The sequence below is a fragment of the Lepidochelys kempii genome, chromosome 11 (genome assembly GCF_965140265.1).
Source record: "Lepidochelys kempii isolate rLepKem1 chromosome 11, rLepKem1.hap2, whole genome shotgun sequence".
In the NCBI taxonomy this organism is placed as follows: domain Eukaryota; kingdom Metazoa; phylum Chordata; order Testudines; family Cheloniidae; genus Lepidochelys; species Lepidochelys kempii.
In genome coordinates this window covers 75329842-75334935 of record NC_133266.1, presented here as the reverse complement: position 1 = coordinate 75334935, position 5094 = coordinate 75329842, and the positions used below count along the sequence as shown (strand labels likewise).

Below are 5094 nucleotides of genomic sequence, written 5' to 3'. Positions count from 1 at the left end.
TTATCTTTGAAAACTCGTGGCGAACGGGGGAAGTGCCGGATGACTGGAAAAAGTCTAATGTAGTGCCAATCTTTAAAAAAGGGAAGAAGGAGGATCCTGGGAACTATAGGCCAGTCAGCCTCACCTCAGTCCCCGGAAAAATCATGGAGCAGGTCCTCAAGGAATCAATCCTGAAGCACTTACATGAGAGGAAAGTGATCAGGAACAGTCAGCATGGATTCACCAAGGGAAGGTCATGCCTGACTAATCTCATCGCCTTCTATGATGAGATTACTGGTTCTGTGGATGAAGGGAAAGCAGTGGATGTATTGTTTCTTGACTTTAGCAAAGCTTTTGACACGGTCTCCCACAGTATTCTTGTCAGCAAGTTAAAGAAGTACGGGCTGGATGAATGCACTATAAGGTGGGTAGAAAGTTGGCTAGATTGTCGGGCTCAACGGGTAGTGATCAATGGCTCCATGTCTAGTTGGCAGCCGGTGTCAAGTGGAGTGCCCCAGAGGTCGGTCCTGGGGCTGGTTTTGTTCAATATCTTCATAAATGATCTGGAGGATGGTGTGGATTGCACTCTCAGCAAATTTGCGGATGATACTAAACTAGGAGGAGTGGTAGATACGCTGGAGGGGAGGGATAGGATACAGAGGGACCTAGACAAATTGGAGGATTGGGCCAAAAGAAATCTGATGAGGTTCAATAAGGATAAGTGAAGGCTCCTGCATTTAGGATGGAAGAACCTAATGCACCGCTACAGACTAGGGACCGAATGGCTAGGCAGCAGTTCTGCGGAAAAGGACCTAGGGGTGACAGTGGACGAGAAGCTGGATATGAGTCAGCAGTGTGCCCTTGTTGCCAAGAAGGCCAATGGCATTTTGGGATGTATAAGTAGGGGCATAGCGAACAGATCGAGTGACGTGATCGTCCCCCTCTATTCGACATTGGTGAGGCCTCATCTGGAGTACTGTGTCCAGTTTTGGGCCCCACACTACAAGAAGGATGTGGATAAATTGGAGAGAGTCCAGCGAAGGGCAACAAAAATGATTAGGGGTCTGGAACACATGACTTATGAGGAGAGGCTGAGGGAACTGGGATTGTTTAGTCTGCAGAAGAGAAGAATGAGGGGGGATTTGATAGCTGCTTTCAACTACCTGAGAGGTGGTTCCAGAGAGGATGGCTCTAGACTGTTCTCAGTGGTGGAAGAGGAAAGGACAAGGAATAGTGGTCTCAAGTTGCAGTGAGGGAGGTTTAGGTTGGATATTAGGAAAAACTTTTTCACTAGGAGGGTGGTGAAACACTGGAATGCGTTCCCTAGGAAGGTGGTAGAATCTCCTTCCTTAGAAGTTTTTAAGGTCAGGCTTGACAAAGCCCTGGCTGGGATGATTTAATTGGGGAATGGTCCTGCTTTGAGCAGGGGGTTGGACGAGATGACCTCCCGAGGTCTCTTCCAACCCTGATATTCTATGATTCTAACTTTCCTTCTAAAAACTCTCCCAGCTAAAGAGAAAGGGCACAAGGGACGCTGTAAAAAGAAAAGTCTTATTGAATATTTTACATTTCTATTGCTTTAGCTCTTTCTCTTTTTTTCTCTGTATTTGAAGAAAACACTAACAAGGATTTTAGAGGGGTGTTTGCCTTGGGACTAAGCAGGCTGAAGTTTCTAAATACCAAACTGCAAGCCTTGTTTCACCTGTTTAATGTTGGACAGTGACAGGGTCACGTTAACACCTTTGTCTCTCTTTGAGCCCCTTGATTCTCTTTAAATTACCACCAAAGTTCCCACCCCCTGTGTGAGTGGCATGGGGGACTGAGCGTCTTTTCTCCTTTCTCCTCTCTAGGATGTCAGAAGCACCATAGACAGGTGCCTGGCTCCTTCCCCTTCACACCTCATTATTTTGGCCACAGGCTGAGACAAAACAACTATCCCAGGGCACAACTGCAAAGTGGGGAAGGTGACTCGTGGGGTCGGAATCTCCTTTGGTTTTATTACAAACCTGGGGTTCCTGCATTTCCTACAAAACTAAAGCGGTTTTCTTAATCGCGTCTCTGCTAAGGCTGCGTCTATACTCCCCCTTGTGTCGGTAGAACGTATGTGGCTCAGGAGTGTGAATAAGCCACCCCCCGAGTGACACAAGTTACACGGACCAAAGCGCCGGTGTGGACAGTGCTATGGTGCTGGGAGAGCTTCTCCTGCCAACATGGCTACGGCTGCTCGTTGAAGGTGGAGAGCTCCCTCCCGTCGGCTTCCAGCGGCTCCACTCGAGACTGCCACTGTAAACTCCCCAGTGCAGCCACAGCCTTAGGGCAGGGACGATGCCCCGGGACTCCGGGGACACAGTCCGGGCCTGTCACCTCCAGGGCACTGGGGTTCTCTTCTGCCCAGGGCAGGAGTGAGCAAACGTCTGTAGGACGTGATGACCGTTGAGAAACCGGTGAGGAATGAGCTGGTTTGAGGGAGTCCAGTTGCAGGTGGGCAGATGTCCACAGAACAAAGACCAGCAGGAACATTGGAATCTATTGGTCACTGAAGCATGGAGGCCGAATAGTGAATTGCCCACGGGGACTGAACTCCCGTCCTGTCCCCAGAGCTGGTCTCAGTCAATCAGGGCTGAAGCACATTGATGGGACACCTCGGGGAAGCTTGCCCAGCCATTGCTGGAGCTGTAGCTATTCTGTGGCTGGCTACACAGAGATTCATTCTCCAGGCCCCTCAATTCAGCATTTTGCAGTGGCAAGAAATTCATAGTAAAATACAAAAATAAAATAAATCATGATTATTTGGGGAAAAAACCTGTTTCTTTCTTGATGTGAAAAAGGAAAGTTCCAGCAGCTGGAGGACACGTCTCCTGACCTGGAAATCAGACCTGGTTATTGGTGCCAACAAACCAGTGATCTGAAGGAGACTGTGAGGAAAATCAAAGGTACCGAGAAGGGAGCTAGGTGGGGAAACTGAGGCACGCGTCTGGGACTTTCGAAAGTGACAGGTTCTGACCAATTAGTTGCAAGAGACGCGAACATAAAAATGAAACAAATCAGAGTGAACCAATAAACCATAATTTCTGACTTAGGGGAAGAGGCTGGGGTGGGGGGGCTGGAGGGGGGGAGAGCAGTTTTCCAAGGCAACAAAAATAGCAAACGGTTCATAATCTGTAGTCATTTGAATGTGATTCATTTTTCCACTGAGAAGTTTCTCTGAAGGAATGAGAAATCCAGGGTCCAGGTGAAGGGAGCCGTGTCCCATTCTCCCTGCTGACAGTCCAGTCATGGCTTAGTCCTGTTTATAAAGAGAGACAAGAGACAATAAAAACAGGAGAATCGAGCAAGACAGTTAGGAAAGGGGAGGATAAAGCAGGGAGGGGCAGAGCTGGGCTCTAACTCCCTGCGTGACCTTGGCCAGGTCAGTGAACCTCTCTCTGTCTCCCTTTACAGTGGGGATAGCAACAATTACAGGCCCCACAGGAGGGGGTTGGTTTGATGTTTAACCACATGGCTAAGCAATGAGAACCCCAAATCCCCTTGTGCTTTGGGAGCCAGGTTTCCTGTTTGAATTCTGTGTTTCTGAAGACTTCAGGCCTGGGCACTGTGATTATTTACCAGTTTCTTGGGTCTTAGGGGGTCACGTCACTCACAGCTGTGAGGGCCGAGCGGTTAAGGCGTTGGACTCGAAATCCGACCGGGTTTCCCTGCGCAGGTTCAAATCCTGCTCACTGTGTTTTAGCCACACTTGCTCACCAGGGCAATACATCTCCACCGACCCTGGGACGCTCTCCATACACTCCCCACCCCAGGTAAACCCTGTTCTGCTCCTTTCATGGGGATGCCTGGGATGGTGCCTCACGCTGTGTCCCTGCGGTCTCAGCTCCCGAGGCCTCTGCCCCTCACCCAGCGCCCCCCGGCTCAGCCCCACCCCTGGGTGCTGCTCCTCTCCTGAGAGTGGAAGGAGCTGAGCACGGGCAGCCCGTATAAAAGGCCACGGGAGGCTGAGCCTCCCCCAAAAGGCCGTCCATGCGGGGGGGAAACGCTGGGGATGTGGGGGGGGTCTCCCCGCCGGAGGCCCGTGGGCCCGTGGTCAACTTACGAGCGCTGGAAGCGAAGCTCCAGAGAAGTGGGGGCCCCGCCTGCACCCCGCTCCCCTCTGCCTCTTAGCCCGATGCCCTGCTCTTGCTCTGCCTCTTCCCATCCCCCCTCCGCCTCTTCCCCCAAAACCTGCACCCCACCCCCCCTCGGCCTTTTCCCCCGCGGCCCCGTCTTCTCGTGCCTCTTCCTGTCCTGCTCCACCTCCTTCCCCAAGGACCCCCCTGCCCCCCGCTCACCAAAGACAGAGAAAAGGGACGGGTACCTGGCCCCATGGCCCCCGGTAGCCCCCCTTCGGGGAAAGAGGCGGAGAGGAGCAAGCAGGGGGTGAGTGGAGTCCTGGGGGAAGAGGCGGAGAGGAGCGAGGGGCAGGTAGGGGGACCTCGGGGGCCAGAGGAGTGAACAGTGGGGGGACGGGGCCTCGGGGGAAGAGGATGACCGGGGGCGGGGCCGCTGTGGCAGGGCCATGCTCTAGGCCCCGGTGGCCCCCCAACTTCTCGGGGTCATCTGAAACCCAGGATGAAGGTGACACAGGGCCTGGTTCCTGTTTGGGCTAAGATTCCATAACACCGCTCCCTTCCTGGCAGTGTGAAGGGGCTGGACAGGGGCATAAAGCCCTCCAGACACGGCCGGAGACAGGGAAAGGGCCGTCAATGCGGAAGAGAATCAGGCCCAGAGTTAGACAAGGGGTGCAGAGAATATTCTGGATTCTGGTCATTGCACTTCGCCCTTGCTCGAAATGCTTCCTGTATTTTCTCCATTTCACTCCCTGACTCTCGATCTCTGCCCCTTTCCCCGTTTCGTCCTCAGAATTAGCACGTTCAGCCAGTTAATCGCAGCAATCCCGCCATAAGACAGCAGCCTGAAATCTCAGCTCTCCCCCGCCCCACGCACGAGACCTGCTGCCAGCTGAACTGGAGAAAGAATGGGGAAAGTCTCTGGCAGAGGGTGTGAAACAGACACCCGGAAAAGGTGAGTTTTCACAGGGATTTCCTCAAAGTAGGAGAAACTTGGGGTGCCAGTTAGTGT

At 52.7% G+C, this 5094-nt stretch overlaps 1 non-coding gene across 1 annotated transcript; it reads left to right on the top strand.

Annotated features, from left to right (window-relative positions):
* The first annotated feature begins 3621 nt into the window (after positions 1 to 3621).
* TRNAS-CGA (transfer RNA serine (anticodon CGA)) lies at positions 3622 to 3703 on the top strand. Its single transcript has one exon. It is a non-coding gene; the product is annotated as a tRNA-Ser (tRNA).
* The last annotated feature ends 1391 nt before the right edge of the window (positions 3704 to 5094 follow it).